Raw genomic sequence first — 18,031 nt, forward strand, 5'->3', positions numbered from 1 at the left:
GGAGAGTTAAAGATAATAAGCAGTAGAAGAAGAGGAAAAATGGCAGTCCAGGATTTTTATGGTGCAGAAATGTAAATGACTCCGCGACATCAGCAGCAATAAAACAAACCAGCGCAGTACCGTACGCAGACCAAGGGAATGGCTTTGGATAAATAAAGGTAATAAAATGCCGAACTTTTGCAAAACCGTACGGAGGCGAACCGGGCGTGCAAATGAAGGCACGGGAATGACCGGCCGGACGGAAACGGTCGCAAAACCCCCGCCAAACAACGTTGACAAAGAACGGTTGGTTGGAAGCTTCCTGTACTCCTTCCAAACGCGCATTGATGCGTTTCACAGTGCGGGACAATGTCTCGCTGTCGACTAGTGTGACGAGAGTGATTTCGAATGCTTAGTAGCTTCGGGTTTCTAATTCTTTAGTCAAAAGGAGTATGCAACGACCTACAATCTTCTCACATTTCCACTTGCACGGATAAATTTTGTAACGTACTGTAATATCCTTCCGATTGGAGTTGGCACGATCACTATGGTATTCCTATAACTGGGCGGAAAGAGGATTTACTTATGCAAAACCGATCGTTTGAAGCAAAATTCAACATTTTCGATGATCCTCCGTTGGGCAGCAGCCTCCTTCGCGCTGTCTAAGATGGCTTCAGGCTTCACTCAGTAGTTTTTTTTTCACAGCATGATCCCCAAAAGATTGTGTTGGCAAAGTGAACGGGGAGCTCGCATTACGACATGAGCTTTTAATGTTCTTAAGCTGCCCGAACTTTTCACCTCCGAGCCGAGGTCGTTCGTTCGCTTTGCCTCCTTAATCGCTTTTTGTGAGTAAACCAAAGCAACAACAACAACAACAAAAAACTCCAAACCAACTCCCCACAGGCTTCCCGTCTAGGATTGAGAAAGGGAAATGACATTTCTTTACGGTTCGTGTTCGTTGCTTTAATTCTTATCCCTTGCCGTCACCACACTCGGCAACGTTATCCGCCGGTCGATAAACGCCTAAGTTGCACGAGTTCTGGTTAACGGCGTTTGCTTCTGGAACGCTTGGACCGGGGAGCAGAAACTTTCTCTGCACTCCCTGGCGGTATCTCCCCAAAAGGTACCGGGAGATGCTGCATGAAGCGTCCGGTGACCGCGTGATTTACTTTGTTTCACCGTCGGACGTGTTAAGTGTCATATCATTTGCTTGCTGGCTGAAGGTTTTACGAGCGGCAAAGCTCACCCGGTAAGCTTTTGTATATACCAGGGAAGCCACAGCGATGCCGGCCAACCGCTTGTCCCCGGGGTTGCCAGTTCTAAAGGTGCGGTAGTTTGATGAAGGCTCCCCTATACCCATTACGCTCTAGCAGCTTGGGGCCACAAATCAGACCCGGTGGGTAAGTGAAGCGTGAATGATTTTGGAGCAATTTGTCAATTTGAAGAGTGTGTCTGCGAGTTACCACTGCACGGTGCTCGTGGGAGAGTTTATGTGTACGACCTTCTCGGCTTTCTGCCTGTTTTAATTGTGGTGAATTAAAAGCGGTGCAGCCAAATGTCAGGACACTTTTTATTTCTTTGATGTCTGGATGAAGCTACGACTTCCAAAAAAATACTACTGAGAGATGTAGTTTAAGTCCGTTGTTATTCGACACATCCAAAGAGGTATCTCTCCAAACAAGTCTCCAAACAGGGCAATTTAATGTTACAAAAATTGTACTTACGAGGATATTACTTACCTCGACATACAGAAGCAGAGATTAGTTCTTGAGCTCTTTTTAGGCAAAGTCACGGCTAGTCAACACTTTACCCACCATCGATTCTGCTGGTAAATCGTGAGCTACCATCTAAACTGCTCAATTTTCCATATGGCTCCAATGGAATGTGAACAACCCAAGGAAAACTCTTCCAAAAGTATGTACCGCTCTCAAGTAACTTCTCCAACACTTGAGTTAAACCGCATTCTATCCCGGGGTTCGTCGTCTGATTCAATCTTTCTATTACCAACACATGGTCATCCTGCGCCACAAATTTCCGTACGTAGGCCTCCCATACGCCAGGCTCACCGAACCACGGGGAAACCGTCCAAACGCCCAAAAACTGAAAAATAAAAATTAACCGGTCACTCACATCACGTTCGCCGTCCGCTGCTCGGTCGGGCTAGGTCCGTTGCTTCCTCCTCTTCCTGCTGATGCAAACGGACAAGTGGTCAAGCGGCGTGGCTGGCGGGAAGATTCCCGGGGAGGCATCGAAAAGTTCCTAGATTTTCTATCCCTGCTGCCCAGTGGTCCCCCCCCACCCGAGAGAACGCGCTTATTATGGGAACGAACGAAGCGAGAAGCGAATGGAGCGAAAAGCCTCGTGGAAAAAAGGGGAACTAAGAGATGAGAGAAACAAAAAAACAACAACAGCCACGGTACAAGACAACCGCAATGGGAGAAAACGAGTCGAGCAGCAAACGGTGGCTCGAGATTGCCCCGATGCCCACATGGCAGGAAGAGGGAAAGCCTAGCCGTACGGCTAGAGCGAAATCGTTGTCCAGCCATCCGTACCGAAGCCATCCTCCATTATCGGGCGCCGGTCCGGTGTTTTCGTGTCCGGCTCCCGGAGGCCAAGTTGAATGACTTTTGCGCTTTCCTTGTGCCTCGTGAGCCATCGTGCTCTTCCAGCATGTCGATCCTGGCTTTCGAAGGGAATGGGAACTCGATCGGCGAACACTCGTTCTCCCGTGGCGTGGAGCGTGGAGGGTAAGTACTCTCCAGTCGGCGTGGGACAGCCACCTCGTAGCCAAAACGGTGCGACGAGCGTACTGCGAGGACTAGCTGATGTTCCACAGCATGCGAGAATTTGTTCACGTTTTGCGAAACTGCACAGGGCAGGATGCTTCTTTACAGCAATCAGGTTACGATCTTGCCGGACGTTCGTTAGCAATCCGGTTCGAGTAGGAAGCGCACGAACTAGGAGCGAGCGACCAAACTAGAGACGGGAGATCACCCGTAATATCCTGTGATACCAGTTCGGAAAGCATTTGTTTTTTTTCCTTTTTGCTCCTCCAAAGCACCCGGACAGGCAATGTAAAGCATTACACCCCCCCCCCCCCCCCCCCCCTTCCCTTCCCTCTTTTGCACTAGAAAGAACCTGCTCTGTCCGTAACAGTGGGACTGCTACGACTTAAGGAAGTTGCTCCCCCAAACAGTCCCAGTTGGGCCTATTGTGCCGTTGGGTTATAACTGTTTTTTTCCCCCATTGCCCGTCAGCTCGGCGAACTCCCGACTAGCGGGCAGGACACTTTGGTCGAGAGTACCCCCAACTGTGGTTGTGTGCGTGTGGGCTTTATTCCGCCACATTCCACAGTTTAATGCAGCAACGCATCACCAACCTATGGTGTCCATTTGCTTTCCCACTCGAAGAAACCGCCAAGTGTAATCCCCAAGATTTCATAAAAAGAGGATGAAGTGTCTTTCCCTTTCACTGGCGATCATTAACGGATTTCAGGAGGTACACGGTAAAAGTCGCCGCAGTTGTAGACCTTTGACCGACAGGCGAACGTGTGTGCGCTCTAATGGAATGATGGTCCGATGGTCGCATACGGTTGAAACGATTCCATAAAATCTCTAATAATCGGTACGGCATTTAAGAGATTGTTTGTGCACTGCGCTGCCTTCGGACATCATTACTAGAACACATCAATTGGTACACGTTCCGGGATGACCCTTCCTGGCGGGGAAGCTCCAATGCGTTGCATGCATTTAATCCGACCCGTCCTATCCAATAGATCTATAGATCCATAATGCCATCGAGGCAGTAAAACCGGACCGACCGATTGCGAATTGAAAGTTGTCCGCACTGCAGTTGGCAGGCGGCGACCAGTGACTTTCGGCATATTATGTGCATTATAAAACATTATTCCGTTAGATCATTTGAGACCATAGGCCATTATTACGCACATCGATCGAACGCCCGTTGCGGCGACGAATGCAACCATCTGCAGACGTTAAAAATAATTTCTTGTGCAATATTTTATTGCACCTGTTGTGACAAATCCTTTATTTATTGCCACCCATTGCAATCGTCGTGCGAGTTAATTTGCGTATTAATGGTACGTAACGCGCACCAGATTGCTGGATTGTTTTTTTGTAGCGTTTTATCCTTCCAGGAAACCTTAAAAAAAAAACTATCAGCCGTATTCTCACTGTTGCTTTCACGTTACACTTTACTCATGAACTTCTAGTGTCATGGTTGGTTTACCTTCTTTTAGCCTTCAAATACGAACACCGTATCATATCGTTATCACAAACCCAATAAACAGTCATCATCACCAGCGGTGGATGCAGTGTGCGTAGCACTTGTTGGGAAATTTGTGGGAGTGCTTCATCGTTCACTTTATGGGCCCCCCTGCAAACTGTGGCATATCGGATAAAGTGTATGGCTTAAGTTATGCGTTAAGTGTGTACCGATACTCTCACCATCATCGTCATCGTCCTCATCATTATCATGCTCGCATTGCTCTGAAATGGGAAGCCTTTTCTCTCGACCTGCACGCCAACACCAGGTACGATGGAAGGACTGGTCATTGGTGTAGCATTTGAACGGCATTTTATTAAAACATTCGCCATTCGTTTGGCAAGTTTACGCACCAGGAATAAAGGATTAGGAAAGGAGCAAACGCAAATGAACTCCCCGGTGATCAAGTATCTGCTGCCACTCGGAACATAAAGAATGCGGCGAGAAATTGATCCTTTCTCTCGCTACCAAGTAGCTCAAAGTACCTGATCGATTGCTTTGCTTAAAATAAACAAAATACGTTGTATGAAAAGATTTTTTTGTAGCCGGAAAAGTTTTTCCGCATCTTAATTGGTCCTAATCAAAATACTAAGATAAAGACACATTGCTGCATACAGCGTAAGGGTAATTTTTAATTAACTTTATTTTGCATATCCGCTTACCGATTAAGGTCTTCGATAGTCTCATGACTACAAAACCCAACAAAAAAAAAAAACCCCGTAAAGGATACGCTCGACCACTCACCCGCGATCGTTCCAATCAAGGCAAAATTCCGGTGCGTGTGGTATTCAGGACACGTTAACCCCCACCGGTTTGCGGTTGAGCACCATAAAATGGTATACTTTATTTATGTATTACTGCAGTGATTATCGTACCGCTTCTTATGGATTTATAATTTTCGACGCTGCCAGTGGAATACGTAAGGAGGATCTTTGTGTCGTTCTGTATTCCATTTACAGTAACTACCGTGTGTGTCCGGTGCGATATTATTGCGATGCCGTAAGTGTAAGTAGTAAAAAAAAGTGTTTTTTTTTTATTTAAAATATTTTCTGAAAATCTTTCAAACAAACATATCTTTTTGAGGTAGAAGCTCCAGTTTTCATATTGTTCACAATCCCTCTCACTCATAAGGCTCTCCGATTAACGTTTCGTCACATCTTGGTATTGTGTCTTTGGGCTGGTTTTTGCCTCAATTCGACATTTTTTTAAGCGCTATCCTTTTTGTTGCGTACCGTCGCTTGTGCCCAATTTGTTGTCGGATGTTTTTCAGCTTGCATCATTCTTCGTCGCCAGCGAACGCCCTCTGCCTCCTGCTCGCCATTCAAAGTCGTTAAACCACGCTGCTACATTTCAATCCTATGTTGTACATGTTTGCCTGCCGCTTCTTCCAACCGGCCGAGTTTTACATTTTGTTGATCCTCCACACCACAGCCATTCTACCGGCGAAGAATCCGGGGAGTGTCCTTTACGAACCGGACCAACACGGCTCGTCGGAACCATTCCGCGCCGTACAACGATCAATCCAGCGCGACAAAACACTGCAAACAGAGAATGGTAAATAAAAGAATCATTAAATGAAAAGAGGTACTGGCGCGGCATAAACCTGCCAGGGACAATGCCCGTTCCGCGCGCGGCACGTCCTGGTTCGGGTCGGGAAACGATCAACCGTACAACACCAAACCGTGTCCCGTAAAGTCAATGACAATGAAGCCTTTAAATGGCCGTACGCGGTCGTGATTAAGAACGTAATAATCATTTCATTATGCAGTGCTTCTACTGCCAGTGCCGGATGATATTATTATATCAATCGGCTGTGCAACACGTACGCAACCATATCCCGTACCGTGTGTGTGTGTGTGATGCACCAGTTGTTAGTTTGCAACAAAAGTTACAGGGTTTTCGAGCGCAGGTGGTAAAGTTGGATCGATATTTTAGATTCTTTTCATAACGGAGGTTTAATGTGGGTTCTTTTCACCTCTCAAATGTTTCGAGATGCACAACCCTAGTACCAATTCCTGTACTCGAAAGCTCTACATTTTACGTAAAGTGGGTAGTTTGTAAAGTGCATAAGTTCCGATCAACTTTAAATACTTGGCACAACAACTGTTTTAAACCATCCTGCCAATTATTTGCTGTTGCATCGAACCTTTTGTTTGGCCATCATCAGGGCAAACGCTGTCAAATCGGCAAAACGATTGTTCCGACCGTTTGGAATTCCGCCATCCATACGTCCATCTGCATTTATTTCACATAAAATAGCCGAAAATGTGGCATATAATCTGTCACCGGTGGCACGAGAACGAGGTGAATATTAATTGAGCCCTGCTGAATGCCGTGCTGAGCGGATTTTCCCTGCTCCTGCTCCATCGGTGTCCAGGCCCAACTGGGATCTGGCTGATTATTGTTAGTTTTTTTCTTATTATATTGTTGTATTTTTTTCGTTATGATTTCTGTTTTGTCCCTTCTTCAGTTCGTTTTGCATTTTTTTTCTTCTTTTTTTTTGCTTCTCATTTACTGATTCTGACAGGTTTTTTTTTACTTTTGGTTGCTTATTGTTAATATTATGCTTGTGTGGAAGTTCTTTTGTGCGATTTTTTTTTGTTCTGTTTTGTTATTTCTCTTTCGCTTCGAAGCATAAGATCAGCTCGGTGTACATTTGATATGCAACCAACCGAGCCTGGCTATCCTGGGGACACTGTTTATTGGGGTCATCGATTGGAGTAATACCAATCGAAGGCACTTCAACTGTTTTTCAAGTGCCTTTCTGGATGCAAAAGAATTATTGGTAAAAGCAAAAAAAAAACAAAATCTTGAGATTAGTCAATGTGGAAGGAGAAGAAACAGGGCCACCATAATATATTTAAAACGCGTACCTTAACCTAGCCGATTTGGAAAGCTTGATAAGACAAGGAATGTAACGTAAGCATACTAAAAATAAAATGGCTGTTTTATGCATCTGTATATAATAACATTCAAAGAGAAAAAAATTGAATGTAAAGATTATAATTAGTAATCCAAAAATTGAAGGTTTGAGTAGTTTTGTATAAATGTTTATAACTCTAGTTAATATTTGATAGTTATGAAATATATTATTATATATTTGGTCACAGCAAATTTCACTGTTCTATACATATCATAAAGATCGAAGCAGATCGCGTAGAAGACAAGGAAAAATTGCACCGTAATCATTCGGAAGCATTGATCAATTTCTCAATCAATCTCTAATCTGCCGGCTTCTAGCGAATGCGTTCGAGTTGGTCGCCGAGCATGTGTATGGGTCCAATCCGCTGGCGCTCTTTAGCCTTCCGGAGACCTGCGAGATAAACGACTGCCATCATCGTAACTCATCCGTGCTTCGGTTGCGTTTCCCTGTTTTAAAGTTCCACGGCATGCTGGCGCGGGAAACGCGGGCTGCCGGGGCTGAAGTAGGTCAGCTGAGTATTAATTACATTTCCACGCAACCACGCACAACGCGAAGCCTCACGACGTTTGCAGCCTGTGACAGTGGAACGCCGGCAATGTGCCCGGGCCCCTCAGCACCGTGGCCACTTGTTTCGGTGAGGTCGTGGGGGCCATATGCTAGATGGATGGCGGTAGCAGTAGACCTTGGTCTAGGGTTTGCCATTCGCATGAACGCCATTCCCGCCAGTCATCTACGCCATCGACGCCAGAGTAATCCGAAGTTTGTACATTTCTCAATGAATTGCCGCGAATGATGGATGAAGCCACCCCTTGCTATGTTCTAGAAGGGATTAGTAGCATAATAAGAGGAAGCAAAGGAAAGTTGTACTGTGGTCGTATACATCCACATTGCACCAAGCATAGGAAGTATAATAAAAATCTGTATCGAATGAGAAACATATTTCTAATTATAATCCACTGCCAACGCATGGCATTATTGACTAAAACTATAACAATCTGAGTCACATGGTTCGCATTTGCAGCTCGTTTGCGGAAGCAACGCTAGAACGTTGCTACTAGCGGTACAATCGTGCCAAACATCAAACGGGCACGCTCAGCTGCAATAATAACCATGCAGAGCGTCGCGCTAAACACATTACCAGCCGTTCTCCACATTTTTATGACAAACTTGTTACGACCGCGGGCAACGAAAACAGAAAATGTGATGAACCGGCCTCGGTGTGACTCGCCGGTTGCGTCCTACTGCCCCAAAGAACTGTACCGCCGCTGTTTGTTTTGTGGAGTCGGGGCGGCTGCACGAACAGGGCACAGTCACAAACAGAAACCGGTATACAACGGAGCGACGATTTGACAGAAGTGAATCAATTAGTTGCTTCCGAAAGGCTTTTTTTTGTCTGCCAGTTACTCTCATTATTGTTCTAGCATCACGATGGAAGTTCTCGTCCGATATGATCGATCATGTTGATGTCACGTAGGTTTAGGTGGGTCAGTTACGCTTAGTAGAAAGCATGTTTAGAGTGTTGTAGAAGATATGTGCTATCCTATTCAACACTATTTAACAAACCTTTATTGTATTGTGTATTGAACATCGAATTTAATTTTTTAAGTAAGCAGATGTACTTTAGGAGATCAATTATTATCCGTAGACGGAATATATACCAAATATACGCGTAGATCATAGAGATCAATTTATGAGAAGCACAACATATTTCGATTTTATTGATAGTGCACTTCCTAGAATAAAGTTCTAATATAGTACAAATAATCTAGCTTAAAAGAATTACGAACCCAACGAATTGCTGGGATATGCCTCCGAGCAATTTTAAAAGTTGATAAATTCTCTACTCAACAACGCATCCAGTATCTCGACTGGACCAACAATTTAATGTGAAAAGAGCAATGATGGGTCAAGCTCGATAAAGATTATAGAGTTAAACATGGTAAAGAAAAATGTTTAAAAACAGAAGGAAGTTTTAATTTATAACATGAATTTCATTAAATTTAAACTAGTCCGAATAATTCCGGAACGGAAAACCGTATCAAAACGGAAAATCCGACACCCGGTTTATAGGGATACCCGGAAAAACGGGATGCCACTATATTTACCAAAGATTGCAGCCATATTTAAACAAATAAATTAAAAAGTCAAACAAAATATGCAATTTCCTTCGTTACCCAACAAATAGTCAGGTCCATTCGCTGTTGGTTTCCCCGTTTCGCATGGACCAGCAAATCCATTTGTCTTCCGTGTGCACGCATCTTTCACACCGTGCATGTTGTCTTGCCACCGCTGGTTCAAACGACCTCCCCGATAGGTATACCGGTACTGGTTGGCCGGTACGGACGGATCCTGGCACGGGTCATAACCAAATGCATACGCGTTTCTCGCGTCACATTTACATAATATCATTCCCGTTCGCTCGCTTCGTCCATTCATCCATTCATTCATTGCAATTCCAAAGCGAAACACACACTTGCGCCGCGTCCCCATCGGCGTGAGGTTGGTGTGGAACTCCCGCCTCAGCCTCATACCACCCTTCACCCACCCCTGATACCGCACATCCCGAGTGGGAGGTCATCCGTGTGGATGGAACGTTTACGCGGCAAGTCTCTCGTGATGATGCTGCGGGACATGCCACATGCCCAGCATGGCAAACACATTATGCACAGTGCCAATCTACACCTACTACCCCCCTCCTAGTGCCAGAGAACGAGAGCGACCAGCAACGGCAGTTTGCGAGCGTTAGACGAAAAAATATGCACCTGTAATTAGGATCCCAAGGTTAGCGACAGACTGACATGGGATTTGAAAACAGTTTCGCGTTTGTGTCGGAGGGCTTGAAAAAAGTTAACCCCCTAGGCGCGAAGCGCCAACAGTAGAGGGCGGGTGGTTTGAGCAGACAATGATGGCCACCCAACAATAGGGCGTTACGTACTGCAACTGCACTTGCGTATCCCAGCACCGTTTATCGTGTGTGCGTGCGTGTGTGTGTGTGGTTTGGTTTTTTTTTGTTTCATTCTCCCTGTTCTCTATTTCAGGTCGAGGAAAAAGCCGCCACGGGTTTTGCCATTTGGGGCGGGGAGGCACCGGAAAGGGAGGGGGGAGGGTCGGGGGTTTCTCTAGTGTTGGCTGCTGCTGCTTACAGATGCAGATGGATGTGCGTTTTTTCCACCGCTTTGCTGGCTGCACTCGCAACTGCATCGTTGGCGTTTGCAGTAGGCACGAATAGGCCAAGGTCTACGCTAACTGCAACCTCCTGCAAACAAGCCGCTCGGTGTAGATTCTCGACACGGGTACCGTTGCAGAGCCGCTTCCAAAGGTGTTAGAGCGCACGGAACCTGACTGCATGGAAAGGATGAAAAATGCATTCAGAGGAATGAAGCTGGCTAATAAAATTCAAGGCGATCGCACACAGGACCCGACGAGTGAGCGATGAATAATAATTTATTGTATAACCGTGCCCTTACTACCGTAGCCATTAACCCTCTGAAGGAATGATCCATCATCTGGTTTGTAATAATGAATGTCTGGTAATATTCTTTCCTTATTACTCTACCAACACCGATCTATTTAAGTACGTTTTAATACCTTAGATTTTACTTCCAAAACAAACGCAAACAATCTGTTTGCTGAAATCGATCGTAGTGCATGTAATAGTCCTGCTGTTTCGACCGGAAATGAAGCGATTGATTAAGATGAGAAGCGGAAAAATGAATACTTCTCCCCTCTACGCTTGTTCTCCCCTTCACCACTTCCCATTACCCAGGAGCTCAAGGACACGGCAAGGCAAGTTCAAGGCCACCACAGCGGCTACGTTAAGCAACGAAGCTCCGAACCGCGGAAACCCGGATCATGATCTTGCGTCGGTAAGGAGTTAATTTTCGGAACACGCTCCTTCATCATCTCATCTACGAAAACTACCCAGAAACCGCCCAGAAAAGGCCCTCTACGGATTGATTCTTTACCGCCACACACACGCGTCCACCTTGGTTGGTGTCCGTCTTTTTTTTTTCAATCAACCTCCAATTTTGGCTCCCCTGCGTCTAATCGTCGCCGCCGTCTTTATTCGTTTGGGGGGCGAACTGTGCGCAGTGATTTGTGTGTGGCTTGGTGGCTTTGCCCACTTCCTGCCACAGCTACGATCGCGTTTATCCGGCAAATCGATCGTGCGGATGTACGGTGGAAGGAAAGAGATATCGCTAGATGAGATGGTGAATAGATCGGTCCGGTGACTGGATCGGCGATCTGTTTCTGCTGGGCGATCATTGTCACAAACGACGCGAAGCCGCAATTGAAAAAGCGTCCAACGCAAGGAATGAATGAATTGCGATCTGGCTGTGTAGTGGCTGGGTCCTACGGACGATGGATAGTTGCGATGGGAAGTCAAAGTCAAAGCACATCATAACAAACGCTGCTAATAATGCTTGCAAACAATAATACGACAAAAGAAAACAACAAACACATGAATGTGTATAGAACATTTTGCCAATTAGACGAGTTCGAGATGAAATATATACTCAGATACTCAAAAAATGAGTCATTTTCGGAGGTTTTAATAGGAAATGTATCTCAAATATTAAATTGCGATTATTGCGAAGTTTTGATAATCGTTTTATTTTTATTTTTTCACACTCGAAGATATTTTGGATCATATTTGACTTTTTTTTTATTTCATTGACTGTATTTACACGAAACTGGCCACTCCAGTTTTACGTACGCGAGTAAGATTCAGATGTAATTTTATACCAATCCTGTCGTGTGAAGGTTAGTACTGATATCACCGACACCTCCAGCTTCAAGAAAACAAAGAAAGAAAAGTTGGCGTGAATATTTTGAGCTCTGTAGACAAAAACTGCAAAAATTGCTCTGCAGATTCAAAAATCTTAATACATCCCTAAACAATGTTCTTTAGTCCAATCCAAACAAGAATTTATGAATTCGAATTAATGATGTTTACAATTTGAAAAGGTGATTTGGAACTGAAAATTTACCACTTATTTGGCTATGAAACGAAAAGAGAAAACGAATTGTGCAAAGTATATCTGTTGAAAATATTATCCCAACAAGTTAAGAGGTACTTCGAAAGTACTGATGGTGGATTTTTCCAAACATTGATAAAATGAATTACGAATAAGACATTCGCGGAATTTAAAATTGGACAGTACAGTCAATTGTATGCACAAAATAAGAGCCAATAATAAGTTGACCATTACTTTGATCAACCAATATCAATATGCTCAATATGCTCGGCAGCATATCCCAGCAATTCGTTGCATTCGTAATTTTTTCAAACTTGATACCAATTTTCTTCTGGGATGTGCACTATCCAAATTATCGAAATATGTTGTGCTTCTCGTAAATTAATCTCTATGATCTACGCGTATATTTGGTATATATTCCGTCCACTGATAATAATTGATCTTCTAAAGTACATCTGCCTAATTTATCGTATGAATTTTACAAAACTGTCATTCGGGTTCTACATAGTCCACATGAGCAGTGCTTCTCGAGGTATCTCAAGCCGTACAAATATTTCCCTAATACCATGAAGGAAAAACAAACCCTATTTTATCTTTATGGCCACGAACATGCTGATAGTAAATCTTCACATAAGATTTCATATATATTTCATTAATAAACAGAATTTTCCGAATTTCGATACTAAGCAGGACATAATAGCTGAAACTTCTCTTTCTTTCGTTTTATCCCATCGTTTCGGTTCGTTTTTTGCCTCACTGGGCCCTATTTTCTAAGGTCCAAAATTACACCTCAACCCTGTACATCCCGACTAATTGCAATGACAGCGTCCAGTACGAAATTACCGTCACACCGCCCGTTCCCAAATCGCGTACAAACACACACACACACATACTCACACCTAGCTTCCATATTTATTCTGCTCCCCATTTTAACCTTTTTTTTCTTCTCGATCGCTCCCAAAACCCGGCTCCATCACATGGCAAATGGGAACCGGGATGGCAATTATCGTTCCTACTTCCGTTAGCCGGCTCCGGGCAGGGCTAGAGCGAGCCACAAAATCATCCGGTCGTCGTCGTCGTCTACACAGCGGCACGAACAAAATGCTGGGCGACAACGGTGACCGCAGCAGCATGGCGGCCTTTTTCCACGGTTTGGTCTATTTTTATTGCTTTGCTCGCCTATCCGCGAGTGTCGAGGATGTTAGGTACCCTTGGTTCCTAGTTCCCTTGGGTTCTGTTTCTTATTTTCGATTTTTCTTTTCGTTTTTTCTAATTCTAGGATGCTGTATTTCCATCTCTGTTCAGCACTCCGAGGTGCCAGTCCCCGGCAGTGGCTCGAAAGATGGTGGCTCCGATTGGGAGGCAAGAAGCGAAACAAGTCGTGCCAAGCGACAAACCCCTTTGGGGAAGGTAGGCAACATTTCTCAGACTTTCCCCATTTCCGTCACCGGCGTGTTCCGGTTTCATCTCGGTTTATTGTCTCCCGCTTTCGCCCCGAGCACACTCACGCCGCGCGCACTCTCATTTTCCCGGACCCTGTAGCGATCGTTCCTCTGCCAGCGCTTCATCGTTTTTTTTTTCATCGCATGCGCTTCTTTGTGCCAGTGCATCTTCCGTACCTACATTTCCGCGGAATGACGGAAAACGCTCGCGAACGGATAGATAAATTCCCTTCCAAACTCAAACCCGGACACAACTCCCCAAACTACTCGGCGCTGGGAGATCGTGAGGCGCATAGGAGCGAGCGAGAACGCGATAGAAATGATCATACACAGCCGTCAGGATGGAACACGAAACGCGCAATCCAGATGCCTAAGCCTTTTGGGTAAGGAAAATTGATTTACTTTTCCCTGGCATCGTGGAGCACACGGTTTCTTTCACAGTTTCCTTCCGCGCTTACTTTAGTCGTTGTGTTTTTGCGTTCCTTTTTTCTACGCACCACCACCCTTATTTGCTATTGTTTTATTTTCTCTCGTAACCACTCGAAAGGGGTGATCTGTTTCCCAGCAGCTTGAAGCGTTTTTTTCTGCTTTATTTCAGCGAGTTGTGGCTTAAAGTTGCATAACACCCGCAGAAGATATCATAAAACAATGGATGCTTCCTGAAGTAAAAAAAAAAACAAGTGAAAGGAACGGGTAGAAAATATTACAAAGAAAATATTACAACACAAATACATTCGGTTGAATTAAGATAAATATTAGACTTTATGAAAGAGCAAACCAATTTCAGTTTGTTATCAAAGCTATAAAGCGATGGTTTAAAGATTTGGATTATTATCTCACACCACCTTACTCTCTTTCCGCCCATCACCGAAAACTTTTTTTTTTGCCCATTTCCCATCATAGTAAGCGTTCATTCTCAATTCCTTCGCTTAGTGGAAAATTCATTCATGATTCTTTTTGCCTCAAGAATCCCGTCACACGATGCGACGAGGATCGGACAAACGAAAACGATCCATTTTCCTTGAAATTGATCCACCCGGTGCCATTCTGCCCAACAGGGCACACCCTCCGTTCCGCCCATTACAGAACCTACCGGCGGTGTAAACGGAGACATTAGACTTTCCCAGCATCCCGTTAATCCCGTATCGCTGCTAGTGTATGCCGCCTCAATTGGACGTGGTTAATGTGGTTTTCATGCAATTTTCTATTCGATTCTCTCGGAAAGGGCGATGGTCGTCACTCGGTGTAGTTTCTTTACGCATCAGTAGCGACGGCCCTTCAACGCTCGGCAGACCTTTGGCTCCCGTGGTGGACGGAGTGTTGTTATGAGATCATGATAAGCTTGGTAGAAGGAACCTTTAAGCAGCATTCGGCATGCGATAATGTTTGTAGTGCATTTAGTGGACGAAATTTACGAATATAGATGACTATTTATGTATATTTACGCAAGACGTTTTGGCAGATATTGCAGATATTATTATTAACAAATTTATTAAAGAGTGGAATAGTATATCCAGATGATTCTCTCTAAACTAAAACTCTCAAGGGTTTATGGAATATCTGCTTCTTGATACCATAACCAGCTGATATTCCAGGTCTCTGGAATACTTGTAGTAATATACCGACAAATAACGAAGTTACAGTCCAAAGAGCCAAAAGAGTTGTAAAAGACCATTTGGACCGGTAACATGTGCAGATCCATTCGTTATAACTCCAGTTTTGGAATGCCGTACCCTTAACTCAGATATTCGAACCCGGAATAGAACTGGCCAGATCCGAAGTAGTGGTGAACCATCGGAAATCATAATACTTGAAGTAATGATTGTACCAAAAGTGCTTAAGAGAATTGCTGTTCAGGAACATGAACTCAAATTTGAGAAAACACAATGAATAAAATTTTCTTTAACCAATGTTAGAGTATAAGATGGAACTTTTTATTATTGTGATATGGTTTATCGAACTCTAATTTATTTTTCCTTACGACAGCGTTTGCTGACTAGTCAGTACCGCATGTGTTGATTTGTGTTTGCCAAGGGGCCTTGTTTCTTCCTTGTTACTTACCTTATTCCGGGCAACACTTGGTTCTTCTGAATAACTCCACAATCAGCTCAATTTCTAATATTATTTACACGGTATCTTTTGCAGCATCCTAACATCGTTCCGCGAATCCTCACGCTATTCCCTGTATAGCCTTCCTTATCCTTATTCAAACCTATCACACGCGCACGAACCAATCCATTAAAAGGACTAGCAACCAAGCACCGATCGCGTCATCCAATCGTCGTAATTCATATCGATGCGGATCAAATTTATGTTCCGTGCCCGTCGACGTTCTGCGCGGATTATATTATTCCCGATTTCGTCCCGAAACAAATCCTCCGAAAGTCGCGCTGACAATGACAAATGCACAAAACAAAGTGGAGAAATTTCTGCCCAAATCCGGACCATCTACCTAGATCAGCTTTCAAGTTGCGATCAGCTTTCGATGTCTATTTTGGCAGAACAGTGTACGTGGGGCCCGGCAAATGCAAAAAAAAAGGAACTAAACAAACCGCAAAATTGATTACCAGCTCTTTGATTTCCGCGTCTTTGGTATTAACGGCTTTCGGTTTCTAATTTGTATTCAAAAACCGTTGAAAACCAATCCACCAACGGGGTATGCGTTTCATGCTGTGGTTTTATCGCGAATTATTGATGATGAAAACGATTTCACACCAGGGACCAGGGCGGTACAGATTTGTTGATGAGACTTTCTGCTATGGCTACGGTAGGATAGCAAGAATATCGAGAACGAATAACAACCTGATAGACCGTAGAAGGAAATTGGAATAAGTAGAAACAAATCCCAGCAAGGGTTTAGGCAATGGAACGATGTCCAATAGGAGTTACAAATATCTACATCCGATCCGATCTACCCGATCATACGTTCAATGATGTACAGGAACTAGATATGTTTTTCTAAAGCTCACTTCTAAACTAAACTGTAAAAAAAACTTTATCTAAAAATCATTGCCTGTTCGTTGTTTACTTTAATCCCGTTTCATCACTTCTCATAAGATTTAACCTACCGAACGGCAACAACGAAAAGCGTCTCCCAGTGACGTTGCAGTGCATGCCCGTTCGCGACGTCATCCGGAAGGTGGCTCGAAAACCAACGGAAGATTTACCGTTGCCCGGAATAGCCACTTCCCCTCAAGCGAGCCACACGCATTCACAGCCGGCACGTGTAAAGTGCTGAGAAAGGAATATTCGTCCAATCGGGGCTTTTTTTTTTTGGGTGGTGGGAGGATTGATGTTGCTGGTATTAAACCAGGGGGAGGTGTGGCTAGGGGCTGGCTACTCTAGCACCGATCGCCAGCCGACCCATTCCGAGGTCTCGCGATGATCTGTCTGCGCGGATTGAGAACATCCGGGCAAGGGATTCCGGACGTACCGGTGAAGGAATTATACCCTCACAGGGTTCAACATCCCCACGGATGTTGAAAACAACAACAACAAAAAATAGGGGAGAGCAACGAACAAAAAAAAAGACTGCATACTCAGCTCGCGGAAGAGAGTGACTTCCGATCCGGCGGGTGCTTCGTCACCGGCGGCCATACGTAAGAAGAAGCCGCGCTAATAAACCTGGGAACTCCTTGGGCAACCCGCGGGCGAACAGAATCGGCACGGTGCTCGAATCAGCGGCTGGGAAACGTTGGAGGGATTGTCATTTATTTTTTTCCATTTTCCCTCTCTTTCTCCCCACGGTGCGGTTACATGGGCGTGCGGTTACAGCAGGATGACGGGTGATGAAAGGTTGGTACTTTGCGTCAAAGTACTGGAATAAATTTTACCGACCGACTGGCAAGCAGAAGGCTCACGGTTACAATGCGGCAGAATGACAGTGAACGTCACATAGAAAAACCCTTTAGTGGTTGGATTACTTTTTTCAAATGTATGAAACGGATAAAACATTACTAAAGTTAATTAACTGTCTTGTTGCTTTGTATCATTGCTATGCAATTGATTTATAATTTATACATTTTAATAAGAATACACAATTTTATTTAGTGTATATATAAATAATTTTATGTAACGATTTTTGCAACGACTATACTTTTAAAGAATACTTTTAAAGGATCGATGATACCCCAAAAATATAAAAGTCACCAAATGATCAAATTGGTGACTTCAATTTTTCCACTGTCCTTAACAAAATAAAATAAAACAAACATTTAATTTTTAACAATATTTTATGCTCGCTCCAAATCGAAAATTACTCCAATTACATAACCTATGAAGTAAGTTGCGAGAAAAAATCCTTTGAAACCCGCAAGTTCTTCAATACCTTTTCTAATTTGTTTCATATCTCATTTCTTCAAATTGTACAATCTGGACTAATGAAAAGTTTTTGCCATATTCAAAATATTAAATACATTTATAAC

This window comes from Anopheles marshallii, chromosome 2 (assembly GCF_943734725.1).
Source record: "Anopheles marshallii chromosome 2, idAnoMarsDA_429_01, whole genome shotgun sequence".
In the NCBI taxonomy this organism is placed as follows: domain Eukaryota; kingdom Metazoa; phylum Arthropoda; class Insecta; order Diptera; family Culicidae; genus Anopheles; species Anopheles marshallii.